A 24,280-nucleotide genomic window follows, 5' to 3' on the forward strand; every position below is an offset into this window, starting at 1 on the left:
CTTTTGATCCTAGACAGAGAATGTCTCCTCCTGTCTCGTGCAGATGCAGAAGCTCTCGGAGAGCGATCCTCCTGGCTTCCTACTATCGAATTAGCACGTGCCTTTGCCGTCCACACAGGCTGGCCACACCCTCAGTGGTGGACACCTGCCCTCCCATTGAGGCTGCACCCTTCCCCCACCCCCATCTGTTCTCTGGCTCCCACTCCCCCAGAGTGTTGGTGCACAGCACCAGCAAAATAATAACAGACAATAATAATTCCCTGGGCTTGTGACGCACCAGGCACTGCTCTGAGTGCTTTTAGTATTTCATCCTCACAAAAATCTACAGCAGGCTCCCTTAATATCCTCAGTTCACAGAAAGGATCATCGAAGCACAGAGAGGTTAAGTCACTTTCTCGAGATCACACAGCTAGGGCTCAGTGACAGCAGGAATTAAATCGGGCAGCGTGAGTCTGGAACCTGCTCTCTTCCACAGCTTCACACGGACACTGGTTACCCCCGCTCTGGAGGGCAGGTTCCCTAATCACTCCTCCACACCGGGTCTCCAGCAACAGGGTGGAAACACATGCAGATCGCTTCTGTTTAAAAAAAAAAAAAAAAAAAACAACTGTGTCGAGGGGTGTCTGGGTGGCTCAGTCAGCTCTTGATTTCGGCTCAGGTCATGATCTCAAGGTCCCGACATCGATCGCCGCGTTGAGTTCTGCATTGGGCGTGGAGCCTGTTGAAGAGTCTCTCTCTCTCCCTCCGCCCCTGCCCCCTCCCCTCAACCTGCTCAGGTGCACGTGCTCTCTCGCTAAAAAAAAGAACAGCTATGTGTCAACTGCACACGCTCCTCTTGTTATCTGTTTCTTATCCTCATCTTTCCTCTTTGTCTTTTGTTACAGTGAGAATTCTTAACACAAGATCTATCATCGTAACACCTCGTAACACTAACCCTAATCCTAACACATGCTGACAAGGGAACACTGGTCCTTCTTATCTTCTTGAACAAGTGCTTTACACCCTGCACTTTCTCTCCTCTGGCTCACCTCCCCTTCAAGCCACAGCCCACAGTCGGCTTCCTTCCCCTGAAACCACTGAAACTCTCATTTTATCACTTCTGCATTTTATGTGACTCTAAGTCATGAACCCGGGTCCAGAGGATGCAGTCTGCTTACCTGGAACCTGTTCCGTTTTGAAAGGATTTGTTAAAACCAGACAGGCAGGGCGCGGATCTATGGCTGTAGAATACGTAAAGTCCAAGTTTTTAGTGTTTTCTTTTTCCCTTCTCGTTACTCACCTTTACTCCAGCTGTCACCTTTCAAATCCAAATGCTGAATTCTCTCCTCCCTGCCATCATCCCCAAAATGGGAGTTCTTTTGATTCTGTTGGTTCAACCCCCCAGAACTAGTAACTCACAACACAAAGGTCACTATGAGTATTTACATATTTATATCCAAATTTTTGCATTTTTAAAAAATATTTTATTTATTAATTTGACAGAGAAAGACAAAGCAAGAGAGGGAACACAAGCAGGGGGAGAAAGAGAGGGAGAAGCAGGCTTCCTGCAGAGCAAGGAGCCCAACACGGGGCTCGATCCCAGGACCCCGGGATCACGACCTGAGCCGAAGGCAGACGCTGAACCAACTGAGCCACCCAGGTGCTCAATAAATTACTTTGCATTTTTTTCAAATTTATGAGGACTCCCCATAGCTTACCTGAGCCTCATGGAGATGGAAGGGTGTGTGTGTGTGTGTGTGTGTGTGCATGTGTGCACACGCACATGTGTTGCTCATAGCCAGCGCTGGTCCATCAGGCATTTGGAAAATTGAAAGATAATCAAAGTTGTGTGTTACGATCCTTCTGCACATGCACTTGTGTTAGAGGGGAAGGATATAAATACAGAGTTGCTGAGGGCTGCTGAGTGGGGAGAGCTACTTTCTATACACAGGGTGTGTAGAGCTCACAGAGGTTAGGAAACAGGTAGGGAACAAGAAGAGAGAAAGCAAGGAGGACAGAGAAAAAGAGTGAGAACAATGAATTTACAGGATGTAATATGAGCACCTAGATCCAGCCATACCTAATACCCACTATGCAAGTTTCTCTTTTTGCTTAAAAAAAAAAAAAAAATGCTCCTGGAATAATTGGTCTCTCTGATGCTACTGGCACACGTAAAGTAAAACAGTAACATCCAGGGACAAAGGGTCTTTTCGAAACTTTCATCCCACCCCAAGCCTAGGAGAGGAGCCAGTTACCAGCAGTCAAAGCCGAATCTCTCCCCTCCAGCGTCAGTCTCTCATATAAAAGCCTCTGCATTTTTTCCCCAACAAGCTCTGTCGCTGTGTGCCTGGATTCGTAGAACGCAAGTCCAATCCTCCTTTCGGTTCCCGTTCTCTCCCAGCCCACCACAGCATCCCAGCAAAGATGGGCTCCCTCGCTGGCTGCTTTCCAGGACACAAACACTTGGGGACTTCAGGACCAGGTGCAAGGCTGTATGCCTCACTCAGTGGTGGAGAAGTTGGCGGCATGCGGGACTTAGGAGAACAGAAGGGTCACATTCCTCCACGGACACTGTGCTAATCCCAGCGGACCATTTGCAGGAGTGTCTAATGAGTACTGTCAGTTTTTTTTAAATAAGCTTTTCTGGAGGGAACCGTGACTTTGCGTAGACTTGGCTCTCCCGTGGGGATGGCAGTGGCCGGGAGATGGGACGCTGGTGGTATGCTGGGGGCAGGGGGCTAACCCTTGGGTCCAGAGCAAAGATGGTTTTCAAAATGAACCTTGCTTTTATGGCAAATATAACAAAAGGAGGGAGTAATAGCAAAAGGGCTGTAGAGGAGGGGCCAGAGTTGGACTTGGGTAGAAGACTGCTTTCCCTCTCGGCCTGGCGTGGAGGGCGAGACAGAGAGAGAAGGGAGAGAGAATAATTGGAAACACAGCACCGTGGTCACATGGTTCCGCTTAGCTTTGGTAATTGTGCTCAGGACGTTGGAACCAGCTCTGGCTCCTACTGGGACCAAATGTCAGCAGAGCTCGGGGGCAAGCCCGTGCCTCTCCCCGGGGTGCAGCAGCCTTCCAGCGGCCTGCAAGGCCTGGCCAGTGGGTTTTCTGGGATTCTGCTCTAGGCTCCAAGGGTGTTTGCCAGGCTCCTGTCGGTTTTTCTCTGCCGCTAGTGCGTTCTCCGCAAGACGACCTTAGGGGTCTCTTCCAGGAGGCTTCCTGGGGACGGGCAGAGAAGCTTTCCAGCATGGCTACGCCCACAGAACCAGCTACTTTCACTTCCTGGCAGAAAAACCCGAAGGATTTGCTTTAGCCCAGGAAACGGCTCTCCCACTCCCTGGGGGCCCTTTCCTCCCATCTGAGCTCGTCCGCCGCCCCTTCCCCAGAGTGCTGGGGCTGGAGGGCTGTCCCCGCACACCCACGAGGCCACCGCACCCCAAAGAGGGATGAGGACTGACGCACCGTCACGGTCCTCGGCGGACCTCAGGACTGACCTTGGCTGCCATCCCTGTGGAAAATACAAAAGCCAAAAGAATAAAGCCAACGTGCAAAGAAATGGCCAGCTCCTCCTTTAAAGGAGCTTGAACGACTTCTGGACTGTGCCAGGGAGCAGGGCCAGTAAGCCCGCCCGCCCACCCTTCCCATTTGTTTCATTCAGCACTTGCTGAAAAGCATGACGTGTCTGTTGCTCCGCTGGGCACCGTCAGCCCTGGAGGAAAGGCCACGGTGTCTCCATCTGGATGGAATACACTTAATTCACTGGAGAACTTCGAGAGGGTAAATAACCATATGGAGAAAGGCGAACTCGCTGATAAAATGTGTTTCAAATTTCTGAATTCCCCGACAGTGTCTTATATCAAAGGCAATTTTTCAAGCTGGGTCACTGCGGCCCAGGGGGTGTTTTCTGTCCTGAACCGAAGAGGGACGCGGAGGCGGGATGAAGGGGAGGACGTTCGGGGACCTGCTCTTTCGGGGCCTGGGGCTGGGACCGGTTGGGCGTGTGTGTCTGGACGCGGGCACGGGACCGGGCAAACGGTGAGACACCTCGGGGCTGTTTCCCAGCCGGTAGTGAGGATGGGGAGCTCGTCTCCCCACCGTTGGGCTAAGGTGAGACGTGTGACGGGTAATTCTCCGTGACAGCCCAAGGGGGCCGCGGGACGCCCAGATCGCTGGTCAGACGTTCTTTCCGGGGGTGCCTGTGACAGCGTTTGCAGAAGACACGAGCCTTGGAATGTAGACTGAGGAAAGTCTGTCGTCCTTGACGGTCCGCATAGAACAAGGCAGAGGAAGGGCAAGCGTGCTGGGCTCGTGCTGAGACAGACCCCGTCCTCTCCCGCCCTGGGCTGTGGTTCTGGAGGCTTTGAACTCGGGTTGGCTGTCCTGGTTCTCGGGGGCTGTGGGCTTGGCGTAGAGTACGCCCCGCGGTTCCCGGGGCCTCCAGCTTGCGGGTTGGCAGATCGTGGGACTTCTGCACAATTGTGTGAGCCGACCCCTCAGAACACATGTCTCTCTCTGTGTTTCCCTCTCCTTGTCTCTCTCTAGCCATCCGCCCCTCTGCCACCCGCGGGTTCTGTGACTCTAGGAGAAGGTCCCCCACCTGGGACCACAGAATGAGGGACTCCAGGCAGCCAGCTGATGTCACAGGGACAGGGAGCCCCCTGGGCCGCCTCTCAGAGTAGCTGACAAGGCCGAGCCACCAGAAAGACATTTTGGAAACTGCTGCTCTGGAGGAGCCTAGAAGGCGCGTATGTAAGACGCTGGAGGCGCACTCTCAGCTCCCTGGAGGAAGGTCGTCTCAGCCCTCAACATGCAGGCACGAGTGGGGTCATCAGGACGCCCTCCCCAACACCCAGGCCTCTGAGACAAAAGACAAGGTGGGGCGGCCCTTTCCCCTTCAATATACAGATTCCCCCCAATGTGGTAAAGGCTGAAGGTATAATTCCTCTCGGGAAGTATTTGGACGCATTCGCCAAGGGCACATCGACCCGTCCCTGCTCGGAAGGGACCAGCTAAGGACACTTCTTATGGAACCCGGTGCCCAGAGCTAGGCTCTGCTCATGGGAGACGTCTGGAAAACGCTGCTGCCACCCGCGAGGCGGCCTGTCACGGGGAGGAGGGACAGGCAGGAGCACAAAGGTCCCGGCTGCGGCTGGGACACGGAGGGGACCACGTAGCCTGAACTGCCATGTGCAGCCCCTTTACGGCTTCACGGACGGCCCCCTGAGGGCAGACGACCGTGCTCACCCCCAAGGAAACCGAGCGAAGTACCCCCAGGAGGTACCAAGATGAAAGGCAAAAAAATCAAAGTAGTGGAAGCAGCTTACATGTCCGTCAGTGAGAGACTGTGTTACGCTGTGCGCAGTCAGCGGTGAATCGTGCCGCCAATAACACGCGTATAAGAAATCTCCGTATGGGGCACCAGGGTGGCTCAGTGGGTTAAGCCTCTGCCTTCGGCTTGGGTCATGATCTCAGGGTCCTGGGATCGAGTCCAGCATCGGGCTCTCTGCTCCGTGGGGAGCCTGTTTCCCCTTCTTTCTCTGCCTGCCTCTCTGCCTGCTTGTGATGTGTCTCTGTCAAATAAATAAATAAAATCTTAAAAAAAAAATAAAAAAAGAAAGAAAGAAAGAAAGAAAGAAAGAAAGAAAGAAAGAAAGAAAGAAAGAAAGAAAGAAAGAAAGAAAGAAATCTCCGTATGTGGGCGCAGAAAGAAGTCCGCCGTATACCACAATGCTGAGAAACACTGTAAAACGGTTCTAAAGACCAGGTTTGTTTTCAGAAATGTACTCATATTAGCGAACACCAAACTGTTAATGACTTTTCCGGAGGGTACATAAAGTGCCAGGGCATGGTCTTACAAGAAAGCTTTTTATTCCTACTTAATAATTTCTTTGCCTGATCTTTTTTTTTTCCTTATACCGTGTATCACACTCAGAACCAGAAAAATAAAGGTTCCTGTTTTGAAGAACAAAACCGAAATTTATGGCAAATTTTTGCCCACAAGTAGTTCTGGTTAACTTTACAGCGATTTTTCTCAGGCTCTGAAATATCTGGTTGAAATTTTTATTAAGATCGCCTGCGGTTTGCAGATGAACTTGGGGAGAAAGTCTTCCCACCCGAGAACATTTCTTCATTTTTTAAACATTTTCTTTTCAATCAAATTTTATACTCTTCATTTAGGCTCTACATATCTCTAACTAAATTTATTCCCCAGTGCTTCTGTTTCTACTGAGAATGGTACCATTTGTGAAATAAGTTTTCTAGTTGGGTATTGCTTGTCCATAAGTAAGTCGCAGATTTTGCATATTCAGCTCATAATTGACAACCCGGTAGATCTCTCATACTCCCTGAAGCCCTAGGTCCTCAACAGCTTCTCTTGAGTTTCCAACTGATTCCAACTGAATGTTAAAAATTTCCTTCGTTTAAGAGTGCCTGGGTGGGTCAGTCAGTGAAGCATCTGTCTTCGGCTCAGCTCATGATCTTGGGGTCCTGGGATCGAGTCCCACATCGGGCTCCCTGCCCAGTGAGGAGTCTGCTTCTTCTCCATCTCGTGCTCTTTCTCTCTCTCAAATAAATAAATAAAATCTTTTTAAAAATTGTACTTCATTTAAAAATGCATATACGACTTATTTCCTTTTCTTTTTTTAATATCACTGAAGTTTCCATGCAGGACATCAGTAAACAATGGTACACAGGGGCATGCCACATCTTTTTCTGGACAGTAAGGGAAGTTCCTGTAAGCATTTGATGGTAGGGAGGAATACGGACTGCTGTATCAAGGAAAAAATTATTTTTTATTATATCGAGGACATATTCTACTATTTCTAACTTGGGATGCATTTCCACCAAGAATGGGTGTTTATTAAATGCTGTCTCAGCTGCTTGGCATACGCACGTACCTTTCCTCTTCCGATTTGTCTGCAGGAAGGAACCTCTGGCTGTCGTGAAGCTGGGTCACCTATACTCTGATGTTATTTCACGTCCCACTGGCTCACAACTCGCAGTTTTTACTAAACACCAGGACTCACTTGTCCATATTTTGCTCAGGATTTTTCTGTCTATGTCCCCAGACAGAAACAGCCCATCATCTTCCTGGGTCGTGCTGGCATTATAAAGGATTCGGGATGCCAACATCTCCTCCTACCCTCTGAAAGGGTTGGATTGTCTAAGATACACCTAGTAAAAGCTTGAAGTAACTTTTCCGTAAGATCTTCTGGCTCTGGCATTGCTTTTGAGGTGGTTCCTTGAAGCTCTCCTTGGTTATCGGACGACTCAATTTTATCCAAAAGTCTTTTCCTTTGTCAATTGCGACGACTTGCTTTTTGTATTTATTAGCAAGGAGTTGCCCATGAATTTGCAAGGTCTTCTGCAGAACTCTGTGCACAGGCTCTGTCGGTCACCCTCCTCTCTGCTCTGACTCGACGAGATGGTGCCATCTGCACTTCCAAAGGACTGAGCCCAAGAGCCAGTGCAAACTTCTCCTCTTTTTGGTTTGCTTTCTGTTACATTTATTTCTGCTTGAGTTTTACTCCTTCCACACACCCCCAACCCGTGTTTCTGATATTCTCTTTTTTCTACCTTCTACAGCTTTGTATTTGATTGCCTCAGATCTGTTCTTCCTGTTTCGGAGAGGACAGAATGGCATGCCGTGGTCACCTGCTATGACTTCAGAGCCCAGCTCGACCTGGGTTCAAATCCCAGTGCAATCATTTACTAAGTGTCTGACCTTGAACGTCTGCTTGACCTTTCTGTGACTCAGTCCCATTCTTGGTAAAATGCAGATGATGGTGGTGGCCACTCCACGGCAACTTTGTGAGAATAAATTAAAATGCTGGATGTCAAGCCCATCACACAACTCTTGGGCTATTTGTGATTCCCAGTAGTGCTGACATCATCGCTGTTAGTTAAAGCTAGAACTCCTCCTCCGAGTGTCCCTGTGGCTGCAACCCCATGGATTTTTGAAACATGACATTCAATTGTTGTTTCATAAATGGTCTGTAATTGTAGTTTTGATTTCCAACTTGGGCTCCGTCCTGCAGGGGACTGCTCTGGTCCTCGTTCAGGTCTTATGGTCAGAACTCCAAGAGGCAGCCTTGCTGTTCTTATAATTTTTTTTATTAGAAAATTCCAGTTTAATTGCATCGTGGCCACAGGATGTGTCCTGGACATTTTTTACTTGGTGGAATTTATTGAGGTTTACTTTGCGAGCCAGCATGCGACGTGACTAAGTGTTTTCAATGTGGCGTGCACATTTCCAAAGAATTAGAATTCTCTGTTTGAAACTTCAAAGATGTATGTGTCCAAATGTGATATTAAGATACATGTATATACATATATACCCAGTCTTGACTTCATGCAATTCAACACATCTATTTCCTTACTTATATTTCATCTGATTAATCTGACAAGGGTTAGACGGCTGTGCATTCGAATTTGACACCGCGTTTCTCATATCCCAAACATTTCTGTTTTGTGTACGTCAGGGGCTTTATCGGGTGTGTGAAGTGCTCTGATGTCCGTGTCTCTGTTTTGTGTTCTATGTTTTGTCCTTTTGTGGGAGGAACTTCTTTTTTTTTTTTTTAAGATTTTATTTATTTATTTGACAGAGAGAAATCACAAGTAGACTGAGAGGCAGGCAGAGAGAGAGGGAAGCAGGCTCCCTGCTGAGCAGAGAGCCTGATGCGGGACTCGATCCCAGGACCCTGAGATCATGACCTGAGCCAAAGGCAGAGGCTTTAACCCACTGAGCCACCCAGGTGCCCCGAGGAATTTCTTGATTGACCCCATATTTATCTGGTCCGCTACCCCACTTTCTTCTCATCTGCATTTGCTCTGTCCCTTTTCATTTGATGCGATTATGTTTTAAATGTGTCTCTTAAAAGAGGGATGGAACTAGATGGGGAGGGAGAATGTGGGGTTTTTTTAGGTTTCATTTTTTAATTCTTTTTTCATTTATTTTTTAAGCTGAATCTGGGAGTCTTTCTTTTTTAAATACACACATGACCCTTGAACAACAGGGGGGCTAGCGACACACCTGGCTCTCGACTCCCCCAAAAACTTACCTACCAACAGCCTACCACTGACCAGAAGACTTACCGACGACGTAAGCAGCTGATAAGCACACATTTTGTGTAATTTATGTAACACAGAGATTCTTACAATCACATAAGTTTGAGAAAAGAAAATGCGGTTTAGAAAATCATAAGGAAGAAAAAATCCACTTACACTACCACACTGCACTTTTTTTCCAAAAGAATCCACATAGATGTGAATCCACGCGGTGTAGCCCCACGTGGGACAAAGGCCAACAAAGGGATGATCTCATGTCTTATGTTACCCACCATACACCTCACACGTATTTAATGTAGAACGTTGTCTTCCTCCGAATCCGGACATCTTCCTTCCGCCATGTTTTCTCTAGGTGTGGCTCCTCAGTCACCTCCTTCCCTTGCTTCCCCAGCCAGTCAATCTCCCATTCTAGTCCTCCTCAATGACCGAGAGGACATGCACTCTGATTCTAGGTTGCTGGCGGCCCCATCGAGAGTCTCTGAGCGCCATACTGGGACTTTGTCTTTCCTCTCTGTCCATTCCGAGCATGCTGCCATGTCTGATGGGTCTTCCCTCGCTCCCTCCCGGATGCCGACCTCCCAGTCCCCGTGCTTCAGAACACATGACCGTCTGGGGACAAGGACACACCGTTGCTTCACAGGTGGTTTTTCTCATGTGCGTCCTCTCGGGTGGTCTCGCTAAGAACGTGACTGGTTGAACGGACGGGACTCGTCTCGGTGGCCCGGCGTCAGCTCTGACATCATCAGCCCGGTGGGCCCATTCTTGCTCTGCTCCTTTCTGGACCCCTCACTGGATCACTGGCCCGGGAGCCTCCGAAGCGCCCCCTGCCCCAGCCCTCGGGCCCCGCACAGGCATTGCCCATGCCTCGCACGTCCTCGGTCTCCGTTGACTGTGCTAGATTCTCACCACTTTCCATGCCTCCTCCTTAGGTGACACTTGCTCAGAACCAACCACGCCGCTCTCCAGACCCCAGCGCTGTCTTAGCTGGCGGGGAGGGGGTCTGTGCTCTCTGAGAACCCGCTCTCCCCACAGCGCAGCCCGAGTCTGACCCCGGCAGGCGCTTGTCCCCGTGTTCAGAGCTGGACCGCCAGACCCGACTCAGCCAGTGGCTCCTACCAATCGCTCGATAATTACCAAATGACTGGGGACGCCTGCATGTGGCGTGGGAAGGTGCTTCCTGTCCAGATAAAATGTGTAAAGTCGAATCAAACATCTTACGGACTCTGTGTGGTAACTTGGCCTGGACGACCTCTAACGGGGGAAAGTTCGCCCACTTATCCCTATCCTGGGACATACCCAGAGAGTTGTCCCGGCTACTTTGTATCGATTCTGACCTTGAAGATACAGGGACAGCTCTTCATGCCCGGAGAAGAATGAGGTAGACTTTTTTGTGCTGTATGAAGCGGGGAAAAAAAATTGTGGAGCAGTGTGTGTGTGTGTGTGTGTGTGTGTGTGTGTGTGTTTGGAAATAGAAAAATTCAGAATCCCACCAAAATGTCATCAGAGATCATTTCTGAACAGCAGGCAGGGGCATGGGGGAAAACTGGTCACGCCGTTAACTACAACATCTTCGTCAAAAGATTTTGCAGAATTTGTGGTCCCGCCACTGCCTCTGTGTGCGTGGGTGCATGTGTGCGTGTGTGTGTGCATGTGTGTGCGTGTGTGTGCGTGTGTGTGCTGTGTAAGATGACGGGTTTAGGTTTGCCTTTTGGTAAGAAATGACATATCTTACTTCTATTTCTGTCAACACACCCACACGCACCACACACGTACACATGGTGATATTATCTGTGTTTACTAATCAGCCCAATGCATGGGGAACAGAGAACAGGGACATAGCTTGAGGACGCGCCAAGGGTCTCCTGCTCCAGGGGCTGGACCCCCGCAGCCCAGCGGGAGCTGGCCACCGAGTGCTCAGAGGACAAGGAGAAGAAAGGTGCATGAGGCTGGGGACCTGCCAGACCTCCCTGACCTTTCCATTGCTCAAGCCCTTCTGATCCATTTAAGAAAAGACAAGAACAGAAAGAGACAAACTCAGGGCTGACTCAGTCCGGGATCTCTGCCTCGGCTGATGGGGAGACGGCCACCTTGTTGGAAGAGAAGATCGGGGATCTTTGGGGTTTAAAATGCTCTCCCTACCCATCTCTGTTCCAAATCCTATCCATTGCTTTTTGAAACTTTGTAGATCCTGTCTTACTGTAAAGATTTACATTTTGCACACAATACATACCGCATAAACACATAGGAGATACATGTGTGTATAAAAGTTTGTAAACACACAGACGTGCGTAAACATAGATCACTAAGACAAGCGTTTCGTGAAACGATACCCTTACTACGGCGTAGTGAAGTAAAAACACGACAGAAACGATATACAATACGCCTTTGCTTGGAGCCTGGTGCATTCTGATATACTCTATTCTTCTCGTATTTTTTTTTTTCTTTTAAAAGCAATGCTGGTCTCAAGGCACTAAACGGATTTCCAGTGCACTCGTGGGTCTTGTCTGAAAACCACTCTCCTAACGCCTTCCCTGACTGCCCACAACCGCTTCATCAGGAACATTCGCTTTCATTTCCCACTCGGCCCCATTCTTCTGAGCCACTGAATGTTCTCGCGGACACGGTAACGTCCCTGCCCTTGCTTGTCACCCCGCAGATTTAGGAGCCGGGATGGATTCTGAAATCCCCTGTTCTACTCTTTGGCTGCAGAGAGAGGAAGGAGGAGGGGCCTCGAGTTTGCCCCAGCGTCGCTTTGCCAGAAGACGGCTGCTGTGGTCCGCAGGGGGCCCGCACAGGTGCCGGCTGTCCCGGCCGTGAGGATGCGTCCACGGCGGCCACCTCCAGCCGCTGACTGGCAGAGCAGCCGCGTCCCGGCTGCTGGAAGAGCCGTGAGAACGTGTCTGGCCAGCTGTCCATGCAGACCACAGAGCAAGAGCAGGACCCAGAGCAAGCCCTAGGAGAGCTCCGTCTGTGGGTGGTCCCAGCTCCGGGGTCCCCGTGCAGAGGCGCCGCCAGCCCAGAGCCGCTCCCCCGGGGCACGCCCTGCCCTCCAGCCTCTCCAAGGGTGCCCAGCCCAGCGGCCCCCCTGGGCTCTGGCTGTCCCCCAACCTGCCCTCCACACGTGGTGCCCTGTCCCCCGTCTGCTCGGCAATCTCTCCGGCGGAGACCCTCGGCATCTCTGCCAGACGCTGGGCAACCTTGCGGAGCCGACGGGGCCAACAAAGGTTGAACACAAGAGAAAAACGAGAAGCGCGTTCCTACTTCAAGCCGCCCTCCTACCCACACCTAGAACAGTTGGTTTAGTTTGCCTCCCGGGATATTTTTTTGCACCCGGGGATGAGAGTGTGTCGCTATCCTCACTAATTCGTGCCTTAGGATCAAAAAAAAAAATCTTACGGGTGACAATTTGTTGCCAGCCCGAATGGACAGTGTTAATACAAGGTAAGATGGTTGCGGCTAAGGTTATGTCCGTGCTGTTTCCTCCCTTGTTCAGGCAACAAACAGCTTCCTGCCGTTCACCGCGTGCCCGGCGCGGACGGCGCGTCGAGGAGGGAGGCACGGACTTGAACTCTGCTGGAGAAGGCAGATGTGGGCCCCGGAGACGACTCCGAGAGTGGGAGTGTCCTAATGCGGGTTTGAAGGGGGAGCCACTGCCTGCGGTCACTCGCTAAGTGGCCTCACCGAGGAATGGGCCCACGAGCTGGGGCCAGAAAGCTGACGGCGGGCTTTCCACCTGGAGAAAGGAAGGCGGGAGTTCGAGAGAACGCGTGTCCGGTCAAGAGAACAGCGGGCACGAAGGCAGGAAGGCTTGAAAGACCTTCTGTCCTCATGTCGGAGCGAATCTCTCAGTGGCCCCGGAGCCGGGCTGCGAGCAGGAGCCAAGACGCCGAAATGCCGGCTCGGGCTGAGGAGACGGAGGAGCCTGTGAGGAACAAGAGCCTCACCGCACTGGCGAGTGGATTTCAATTCTGGGTGTTCCGTCCCCACGTGACCCCGAAACCCTGGGGTCCGCGCTGGGCCCCAGAGAGGGGTGGTGGGGGAGGGGGTGGCAGGCTGGCCAAGGGCGCGTCCCACGCTCCTGGCTCACCTTCCGCCTAGACAATTCTGCGTTTGACAGTTTACATGTGAGTTTTCATGAACGATTTCAGTTCTGAAGAAGTCCCCCTGGATTGAAAGAGCTAGAAAACACCTGCTGTCGGTAAGGAGAACCCAATTTCACCCAGGAAAGTTAAGATCGTTTTCATATTTAGTAAATACAGACATTTGCTAGGCGCGTATCAGAGCTGTGGAGAGCGTAGATTTTGGAGTCAGGCTGGGGTGAAGGTCCCGGGAAGCCACTTTCTAGCTGAGTGATCCTGGGCATGTTACATTAGCTCTCCTAAGCCAGGGACACTGAGAGGCTCCAACAAGATGCCACCTGCAAACATTCTAGAACGCGGTGCCTGGGGCAGAAGACGCACAGGGACGGGCTGGGGGGTTGGGTGTGACTCGGGAGCATCACCGGGGACTGAACAAACCAACAGCAGGGCTTCCGTGGAGGCACCTGGCCCGGCCTGATAGCTTCTGTCCTCACCCGGCCTGGAGGAAAGGGGCGCCTCTACGGGGGTCGTACCTGCTGAGCCACTTACAACAAGACACCGACGGAGAACGGAGGAGCAGGCAAGCCAGGAACACTCTGGTCCTTCCCCGGGGGCTCCGAGGAAAGGGAAGCAGAGCCACAGATAGCGGCTCCCCGGGCTGCCTCGGGGCTGGGCTCCTGGGACAGAGCTGCTGTGCTCAGGGCAGGGCGTGGGGGGAGGGGGTCCGCTTATAGGAGGGGATTCGTTTGTGAGGAGAAGGAAGGGTAGATGCTCCACGTGTCCGCAGAGAGAAGGAGATTTCCTCCACCCACAAAGACGCAAGCGCGTTCATCAGGGAGGACCACCTCCCGGGGAACTGGCGGTGGGACCCCGACCACGACAGTGGAGAGACTGACAGCCAGTCAAGGTCCCAGAGAGGGTCAAGGTCAAAGATGTCTGTGCTCCCGGCGCACTTCAGGGAGGAGGAGCCTGGCGGCAGCCGGAAAGCCTACCCCGGGGCCTCCACCTCTCTCCCACTCTCTCCCTTCTGCTCCCTGCCGCAGACCCTGCACCGAGCAGGAGGTCCCACGGCCCGACATCCCAGAACCACAAACTCCCGTGGATGGCGAGCCAGGGCAGGGGACACAGCAGCCACGTCCCCTCACCCCAGCGACTCCCAGCCAAGCACTGCGGCTTCCGTTCCTGCCCAGGCCCCAGCACAGCTTCCAAACAGGCCATGAAGCCCCTCCCCCAACCAAGCCGCGCCCCCACACAGGTCAGCGAGGCCAGCCTCCCGGGCAGAGCAGCTGTCCGTCCGAGGGACATTCACTCACCTGGGCCCACCTACCTCCCCGTACACGGTCCCCAGAGCGGCCACCTCCCTTACTTTCCTCTCCAAGCGCCCAGCAGGGACCGAGACACCATCGGTCTGGGCCAGCCCGGGGCCGCGGCCTGGGTCCGAGCCGGCCGGCAATGAGAAGCGGATTTCCTCGCTCGCACGGAGGCCGGTCTCTGGGTCGGATCCCCGGCCCCGGTGGCTGGGAGGCTCTGAGTCAGATGCTGCTTGACCACCTGCTCTGGACAGGTGACTTGGGGCAAACGTGTCCAGGCTGGCACGGCTTTGCTCAGAGACTCCTGGCCTGGGCCATCTGACTTCTCCACGTGAAAAGCCTCGATCCGATGGGGCAGCTGCCAGCACTGGGCTGCTCGGCCCTGGAACAGAGTCGACCATCTGCTGGGCTAGAGAGAACACCCAGGAGGCCAGTCCAACCCAGGAACCCAGAACCCCAGGAAGGATCCGTGTTCCTGGCGTCGCCTTCCTTGGACAAGCCAGGAGAGGTTGGAAGGGTGGGAACGCATCGAGTGTGACTCAGGGCGCACGCTGTGCCCGGCACACGGCTCGGGGCTCTACAGAAACATCAGCTCGCACAGGCTTGCCACCGATGGAGCAAATATTTTCATACCCATATCACAGGTGAAAGCTATCACCACCCAAAAATTTGCAGAGCTCGGAGACCCAGTGGCCTGGGGTCACAGCCCATCGCTGGCTCAGCAAAGTTCAGCAACTTCCCTGAGGTCACCCAACCAGGACCTACTGGACCCACCCAATGCCGAAGCCCGCGCTCCCCATCTGCAGCACCGCATCTCTGTCCCTGCGCTAAAAAATGGCTCTCGGGCATGGGAACGGATGCTGCTCAGTGCTTTTCAAAGTCTGGTGCCCAAGCCAGCAGGATCAGCCCCGGCTCCTAGAAATGCAGATTCTCAGGCAGGGCCCTAGTCCTCCTGGATGGGAGGCTGTGCGGGCGGGGCCTGTCACTCTGCTTCGGTAAAGCCCCACAGGGGACGCAGGCAAGAGAGCTGGGCCAGGACGGACACAGGGCGAGTGGAGCGCCGCGGCCCAGAGGGACAAGGCGCTTCTGTTTCCGCTCTCGGAATGACTGCCGTGTGATCGGGGTGCTTTGCCCCCACGTGTCCCCTTGTGGAGCTCAGTCTAAGGGTGGCATTCAGCCCATCAGCCCCCTGAGGGGCCTCCTCCCACGCGTGTCCTCAGCACAGGCTCTGTGAGCCGATGGCGTGTGCCAGGCCGGGACGTCGGGGGGGGCCTCTTACGAAGTGTGGAATGTGCCCTGGCGCCCCCCAGCAAATATTTCAGGACTTCCTGGCGGCTTTAATGAGGGTGTAGGTGCATCCCGTGGGACGCCCTTGGAATTCCAGCGGGGCTGGCTGCCGAGGCTCAGCCGCTGCGGGGGCCGCCAGGCCCAGGGTCACCGGGAGGCACGTTGGAGACAGAGCTGTCTTTGTCGGCAGGTGCGGGGGACAGTCGCACATTGCAGGGCTGAGTCTGGAGGGCAGCAGAGGAGGAACTTCTCATGGGCAGGAGGTGGAGGCCCCAGTCAGTGCTAGCTTTTCTGTGCACACACGCAGCCTCTCTCCACTCCCTGGGCACCGTGCAGCTGGGGCCCGGGCCCAGGCAGCAGTTCCTGGGGCTGTCATGCTCGTTCTGGCAGAAAGGCTGGGACTTGTGCAGTACCCCAGGCCTCTGGAGGCCAGTCTCACCCTTCCCAGACCCCACAGCCTCCCTCCTACACCGAGCCTAAGCCCCCCACTTCCAGCCGCCATGACCCATGCTGCATCCGGTCCCGCCTGTCCTACTACCAGATGACCTTTCTTGCTTAACTAGCCGATGGCGACTTCGTTCCAAGGTACGGGTGAGGTCCTGCCCAGATCCTTACCGACACAGGGTGCTTTGCACCTCAAGGTGGAAACCACTGCATCTGCGCCCTGCAGGACCCCCTCCAGAAAAAGGACAGACTTCCCACTGCCACCCGACACCCCATAGGCCAGCTCGCCGCGTACCAGCAGAAAGGGACCAGAGAGCCGGCAGGAGAGCCCGCACCGCTGGTGTCAGGCCGCATGTAGCCCAGGTCATACTGCAGGATCTGGGTCGTGTCTCTGCTTAGCTGGTTCATCAGCCGGACGGGGTTAAAGACTCTGAGCACAGAGCTCGTGAGGGATGGGCCCGCAGGAGAAGCAGCCCCCAGCACACCACACCCGTGCGCCTTCCACCTGTGTCTTCACCTTTCCGTAGCATGAAAACCAAGGTTGACCTCCACGTGATCGCCTCTGTGTCCTGGAACACGCACACGCTTGCACACGCAGACACACGTGTGTTCCGGTGACGTGAGGACGGGCAGGCAACGGCAGACAGCTGTCCGTGCGTTCGCCGCCGAGCAGCACTCTGTTTCACTTTCCCTGTCCTCACCCCCGTGGAACAGGTTCTATCCCTAGAGCCATTTCACAGATGGGGAGACTAGAGCACGAGGAACGAGCAACTTGTCTCCCTAGAGCGCACAGGTGCTGCGCGCAGCACCTGAAACCCCCGTCTGGGGGCCCCACAGCCCTCAGATGCAGCCACACCGCCTGCAGGGTCTGGGAAGACACACACGTTCCAGCGGGAAAACAGCACCTTGCTCTTTCCAGCCCAGGGAGCCCAGAAATCTTCACCAAGCGATTCCGATGCTTGCTAGAGTTTGACAACCGATACCCTAAAATGTAATGCACAGAGCGTGTTCACATGGTGGCTTAACGTGCCCAGACACCCCTGCAGGTCCGCTCAGGATTCACGCCCCCCGCAGAGCCGGCATCTTCCAGGACTACACGGAGAGTTCTACTTATGCGCTGATGTTTTCATCCTTTTTTTTTTTTTTAACTCTATGTCCACAATTTCTTCTGATGCTCCCCTTGCTTTTTTTAAATTGTGAAAGTAGTACACGTTTGCTATCACAAATCAAAATATTCAGAAGGCAAAACGAAAAGTGCATTCTTTTTAAAACACCGCAACGGGGTTGTCTGTTCTGGTCCAAAAGCAGCCAGATCAAGAGGGTCACACTTGGCCTCACAACAGATGAGGGACCCCAGCTTCTGCGCCAGCCCTCCCTTGAGCTTAGCCCGGTCCCGTGCCCTTTCTAAGCCTCACTGTTCCATTCTGCAGAATGGGGACAGCAATCCAACAATCTGACAGGGCTCCTGGGAGGTCCAAGCACAGCCCTAGCTGGCATTCTTTAAAAACCTTGAGGAATTCTTCATGGTATGAACTTGAGGTCGTGAGGACGGGACCAGAGGTCTTACTTGCTGTGACAGTTGTCACTGACGTCTGCAGAGACGTATTGTGCGCCCACCAGCCTTCCCTTCTCTCACTTGTCCACTCCGGGCGTGCACCCTTGCCATGTCCCAGAGCCTCACTGAGATGCCGTGAGGATCAGGTTCCGCTGCACGCAGGCTGCCCCTGGGCCAACAGCTCCCAAACCCACGCCTCCAGCCGCGGACTCACTTCTGACTCAGGAACTCTTTTTTCCTGCCTCCTGCTCAGCATCTCCACCTGGAGACTGACCAGGGATCCCCAAGACTCCCACCCCGAGCAGCGCTCTGGGTTTGCCCCCTTCCCATCTCTTCCTCCCAGACTCCATGTTTGCAGAACTGTCACCATCATCCATTCATTTGCAAAAGCCCAGGAATCCAGGGTCCAGCACTGAAGAACCAGGCCCTGCCGCCAGGACTCCCGCCCCTGGCCAGATGCACAATCACAGGGAGAAACGGAGGCAGCTCCCTGGGGACCGGCCGACTCCTCTGCAGGCTGGTCCCCCTCCTAAACCTCTCTGACAGCGTCGCAGGAGCACGAGCATCGTTAGGAACAAGCCGTCTACGGGCCAGAGGCCCCACATATTCACCCAAGACTTTGCGTCACTTTTTCCAAATCACATCCCAAAGCCTTACCATATCCCCCAAAAGTTACACGACCTTAGGACCGGTCGTCTTCCCTTTCTCGAACACACCGAGCCCACATCACCCTAACGTGCTGGTCCAAAGTGCTCGCTTCTGGGAAGGCTCTGCTTCTAGATCTGCACATGGTGGGCTCCTTCCCTCCTTGATGCCCTACATGTGGCCTTCCCTGTCCACTCCACCTGCACCGGCCCCCGGGCACTCCCCGGTACACCTGCGCTTTTCCCTCTTCGGGGAACCTGCTACTGCCCGGAGGTGCTATTGGACTGTCTGGGTGCCTGTGTGTCAGCCGTCTGTCCCCCCAACAGACATCGCCAGCCTCATTCACTACAGGGTTTGCAGCTCCAGGACACGTTGGGCCCCTAAGGGCTCAACAAACAATCAGCCCACGACTGAACAAGTAAATAAGTGACTAATGCCCTGTAACGAGCTTCCACATCTGTTTGCATTTCAGAGCCTACAAAGATCTCTTACAGATAGTTTCTTAATGAAATGAATCTGATTAGGCACAGCTTTAAACTCAAGAAGCGTGGCCACACTCTCCATCCTAGCTCCTCACCAGGATTAAGAAATAGCGGGACTGTCTCTCCAAGGGAAGAGAGTTTATTTCTAGGAGCCCCAACAGCCCCGCGGCCTGGACACGCAGAGGCTCGTGGTTTCGTCCACGGGCATGGCGTGAGAAGAAAGCACGTGGGGCTGCAGGTTTGGCTGGTGGACGCCCTCTGTGCGCACACCCCCCGTGGGCCGGACGCTGGGCCACGATGGCTGGCTTCACGATGAGGCGGGTGACCTCGGTTGTCCCCATTCCCCTGCCTGGCCGGGGAGACAGAGGAAGGGCGGTGGTAAAGTGACGTTCTGAAAGCTCAGAGCCGGGATTCGAGCCCAGGGCTGTGTGCCCACAGGGTCCCGGCAGCCCTTGTCCCTGAGCACGAGCTGAGTCAGGGAACGGAAATCTCGAACCAGGCAGCACAGCACGGGCTTAGAAAGGGTTAAACGCCCACTGCGGGAGGGAGCGGTCTGGGCTGCCTGGTGCTTTTTCAAGGCCAAGATTAGGAGGACTGTTGGCCTGGCCTCCCCTCCACCTGGCCCCCCCGAGAGGGCCAGGTGTTAGTCAGCGACCCGCGGGGGCGAGGGCAGGGGTGAGGGACTAGGGTTTCCTCTCCGCGGGGCGTTGGCAGGACCCCTGGGTCTGCGTGCTCACACTGGGGTGTCGAGTCCCTGTCTTCGGGGTCTCTGACAGGACGCCAGAGGCCCTGCCAGCCTGGGTGCCGCCCACCCCACCCCCACACCGTGGAGCGAGGCGGTTGGACCCCACTCCTCTCCCAGCCCACACAGTTATCTCAAGAGCGCTGCTTCCTGCCTTGCAGCAGAAAGCAATATTTGCAAAGATGAAGAAATCCTGACTCTCTTTTCTTAATTTGTTGTTGTCATGACATGACTGACTCAAGAAGCAAAAATTTAAAATTCCTGCCCAAGGTCACGGGCTGGTCTCGCCCGCGCCTGATGTTCCCCCAGATGCTCCCGCTTTCCTCTCCCACCTCTGCACCTCGCTGCACGCACCCCGCGCTGCCCTGTCTCACGCCCAGACCCCTGTCTCCTAGCCAGCCCTTGGAGAGTGTTCAAGGTTTGGCTCAGCGTCACCTCCTCCAGGAAGTCCTCCTTGATGCCCCTCCCAGCTCTCCTGAACAGGAGCTGCCCTCCTGCAGTCCCGAAGCCCTCCACGCGGACTGGCTTGTGCATGTCCTCTCCAGCAAGCGTGAGCTCCTCTGTGCTAGGGACCACATCCCCCTCCTCTCTGTAGCCCTTGCTGTCCCCCAAACAGTGCGGGCTCAACAGCTGTGCGAAGAGAGGAGGAGAGGGGAAAAGGAGCAACAGAGGGAAAGGCAGGGAGGCCAGAGGGAGAGAGGGATCTGGGGCTAGACGCACAGGCTGGGATGAAATACAGACCGAGACAGAGGGACGTGGCGCGCTGCGGGGCTGGAGGAGGAGTGTGCCCTGACGGAGCACTGGACCAGGAGTCCGGGGCCGCCGCTGCTCACCCGCTGGGTCACCCGTACCAACCCCTCCTCAGAACCCAGAGCCCAGCTGTCATGCCCACCGGGGGACGCCCTGCTCCAGCAGCAGAGTGTCTTGCTTCCCTTCAGCCCCGAGCAACCTGCCGCTGGGGTGCGGGGGTCCCTCCTGGCAACCCCCAGCTGAAGTCAGCCCTTGAGCTCATCAGGAGGCCAGCCCCACGCAGCGGGGGCCGTTACGGCCTAGAGATCTGCCCCACGCAGAGGCAGGACAAAGCAGGTACTGTGTCTTACTAAACTCCATGTTTAAATTTAGTGACACGTAATATATTATTAGTAAAAACCGAACACAACTGAGAAGGGGCTCGGGAGAGCGTCCTGGGCGCAGCACTCCGCAGGGTGCCGAGAGCGGGGCTTACTGAGCTGCGTCTGCTTTTCCCGAGACGAATCGCACGGCGCCCGTCAGATATGCGTCTTCCGGGCTCTGTGCATTCTACCTACAAGAACAGTGAGCGCACACGGAACTCAGATGGTGACACACTTGCTGGCGTGTTTAGACATGAAGGGTAGGGAATGCCTAGAACTCATCCAGAAACGTATCCGAGAAGTAAGGAGGCTGCACGGACAGACAGACGGTTGGCAGGATGGACGGACACGTGGGAAGACAAGTAGCGGAGACTGTTGCTGGCAGAATTTAAATAGTGGGCTATGCTCCCTGATGGCAACCCTTTCCCCTTTTCTGTATGTTTGAATGATTTTTAACTGTAATATTTCAGAAGAAATACAACGGAGAGCAGTTAGAGAAGCCCTAATTTGGGGAGTGTTTAAATCAGTTGTGGGTTTCTGAGCCCGTACAGGTGGGGATCCCACTGACTGCAGGAACCAACGCCGCCGCGTGGAATGAGTCTGTGCGCATGTAAGGGTCACCGTCGGTGCCGCTCGGCCACGGTCCCTACAGCATGCTATCAACACGGGCTTTAGAAGGAAACAGACCGCTGGGAGAAAGTCCCCAGGCCTCATTTCTGTTCACCTAGAGACACAACTGCGTTTGCCTCCCAGAGCCGCAGGGAGGGTCAGAGGAGTTGGTGTCTGGTGCTGGCGGCTGCTCGGGAGGGAGAGAGGCTGGTGTCACAGAGACACTCCCGGGGGCTGCCCTCCAGGTGTGGGGGACACAGGGGACGGGCTCACGCTCGCAGAGAAGCGTCTTGAGGCCTCAACCCTCCAGCAAAAGCTTGTATTTCCTGAGCTAACAAGTCACCCTGATTATTTTTATTTTCTTAAGATTTTATTTCTTTATTTGTCAGAGAGCAAGAGCACAAGCAAGGGGAGCAGCAGAGGGAGAAGCAGGATCCCCACTGAGTGGGGAGCCTGACGTGAGACTCGATCCCAGGACTCCGAGATCATGACCTGAGCCAAAGGCAGACGCTCAACCGACTGAGCCACCCAGGTGTCCCCATGATTATTCTTCTCAAATGCTGCAAAGAAAACAGATGGTGGAAGTACCCTAGAAATGCTCGCGGTCGCTCGTAAGCTGGTGAGGTCTGGGACAGTTCTCTTCTCTCATGCCTTTCCTACAAGGCTCCATGCCCTTTACCTAGAGCTGGTTTCTCCGCCCCTCCCCCACCGGCCTCCCAGACGCCCTTCAGAAAACAGCTCAAAGAGCACCACCTCGGGGAGCCTCCCTGGCCCACCAGACGGGTCAGTGCTCCATCAGAGCACCCCAACACACACAACCCTCCTTGTCCGTACAGTTACGTCTGTCTCAGAAGTCCCGTTTGATCCCCGGAAACCAGCCTGGGGTCTGCAACCCAGAACGTCCCAAGTACGTGGTTGGAAATGAGTTCCGAGTGTTTGAGAAAGTGGCTTCATTCTTTGCAGATTGAAAAGTAGGAAGAGGGGCACCTGGATGGCTCAGTGGGTTAAGCCTCTGCCTTCAGCTCAGGCCCTGGGGGATCGAACCCCACGTCATGCTCTCTGCTCAGCGGGGAGCCTGCTTCCTCCTCTCTCTCTTTGCCTGCCTCTCTGCCTACTTGTGATCTCTCTCTGTCAAATAAATTTAAAAACAAAGAAGAAGAAAGAAAAGTAGGTAGAAAATGGGCGGCAGGATGGCGGTGGGCAACAGACTCAGTGCACGCACGATTGTCCTAGACACCACCATGCCACTCTTGACTATCCAAGAAGTACGGCGGTGCGCCACGCCCTCCGACTCCTTCCGTGGGCACAGACCCCACTCGGGATGCCCCAGCTCCACGCCGAGCCTCCCTCTTCGAGCCCTTCCCTGCCGACCGCGGGCCGTGGGCACTCAGGAGGCCCCCCAGGTATGGTGGCTCCACTCCCGGCAGGAGGGGTGGAAACGCCTGCGGGGGACGTCACATGACCTTCGGGGCTACAAGCAACCGCTGCATCACGCGTTCGAAACCTGTGAGATGGCAGGACTAGAGCCTTCCTGGAGGTCAGCTGGACTCCAGCAGCCTGCTGTCCACCGTCTAGATGGGGACAGTGAGCCCCCACGATGGGAAAGGGCTTCCCCAGGTCATGTGGCAGGGGAAGGCCTTAGCTGGACAGGTGTTTGTGCTTTTAATCTCCAATTATCCTGCCGCTGAACTCAGAGAAAAAGGGACTTACTCATCGCTATGAAGGGGATGGAGGGTGTCCCCCAGATTGGCCCCCAGACCCAGGACCGAGGCATTCCTCCCCACAGCTGACCAAGGGCTGCCCGCAGCTGTCTCAGCTAAATCTCTTTGCAAGAATTAGTCTCTGCTGAGGACAGCTGCCTTGCCGAAGTCTGTGCCCCAGACCTGGGTCAGCCCACAGGCAGCGATGGGTCATTACAGTAGGTGTACAAAACCCATGGGATCAGCTGGATCACAGCTGTATCCTGTGCAGCTTCTCCTTCTGGGGGAAGGAGACACAGGTGGTGTCCCTAGGGACACTCTCCAGTGACCTTCCTGCACAGATCTCTGCCCCAGCGTCTTACCAGGAAACCCAGCCAAACATGGAGACGCAGCCAGGGACAGGAAGTAGCAAGGCCTCCCCAGAAATAAAATGGTTTCCCCAAATACTGAGCACCTACTGAATACCAGATCAAGCCCAACCCTTGAGGACTCCCCAGTAAATGCATCCAAATGATCTACGGCCAAAGGGAGACATTCTGACGGGTGGCTGGACCCCACAGCTCGGTTCTTGGTCCCTATATGCCACTGCCTTCCTTCCAACTTCAGAGATGCTTTGAAGGAACCTACCCAACGGGCCCCCGGGCTCTCGCCCTATCTTCCGTATCTCCCTGCAGCTGGAACAGTCAGAGGGTGCCTTTGACTTGTCTCATTCCCCCTGTTAAAGAAAACCATGTGTTTACTCTCTTATGCCAAAGTTACAACAGAGCTGAGGTTCCGCCAGTGTTGACTTTAAAATTTGGGCAGAAGGGTTAACATCCTTCTCCCTGGTGCCTGTTTGTTTATGTTTCCAGAGCAAAAGGAGGTCACTGAAGAAACGAACTCCGATCTCCTGGGCCATACCGGCATAAAGGCAGTAAGGATGGCCCTAGGGCTCCAGCCCCTCCCAGCCTCACCTCTCCCCCACCCCGTGCCCAGCCCTGCAAGGCTCAGAGGTCCCCTGCTCCATTCTCCCGGAGACAGAGACGCCGAGCAGCCCCCTCTTCTGTTCTGTTTCCTGCTGGGACCAGAGCTCAAAGCGGGGGACCCTGACAGCTATGCGTTTAGACAGGGATGCGTCTGCCGCGCCCCCGCCCCCCTCCAGCGCTGCCAGCAACGTTCACAGAGGAAGCAAGGGCTCATAAAAACCCGCTGCACCAGCCCAGGCTCCCTCTCGTCCCCTCAGGGGACCTGGGACACCGTCACCGCTCACCTCTCTGCCAAGCACCCTAGT

General features: G+C 54.5%; 1 protein-coding gene across 2 annotated transcripts in view; it reads right to left on the reverse strand.

Annotated features, from left to right (window-relative positions):
- IL16 (interleukin 16) overlaps window positions 1-24,280 on the reverse strand; it is a 96,852-nt gene that overhangs the window by 71,903 nt on the left and 669 nt on the right. Inside the window, exon 2 of one of the 2 annotated variants that reach the window (XM_082736217.1) lies at window positions 23,638-23,725. The exons of the other annotated variant lie outside the window; for it this stretch is intronic. The gene's annotated coding sequence lies outside the window, so the exon portion shown is untranslated. The remainder of the gene's footprint in view (window positions 1-23,637; window positions 23,726-24,280) is intronic. 2 annotated transcript variants of the gene reach the window in all.

Source organism: Mustela nivalis (genome assembly GCF_964662115.1).
Source record: "Mustela nivalis genome assembly, chromosome: 6".
Taxonomy (NCBI): Eukaryota; Metazoa; Chordata; class Mammalia; order Carnivora; family Mustelidae; genus Mustela; species Mustela nivalis.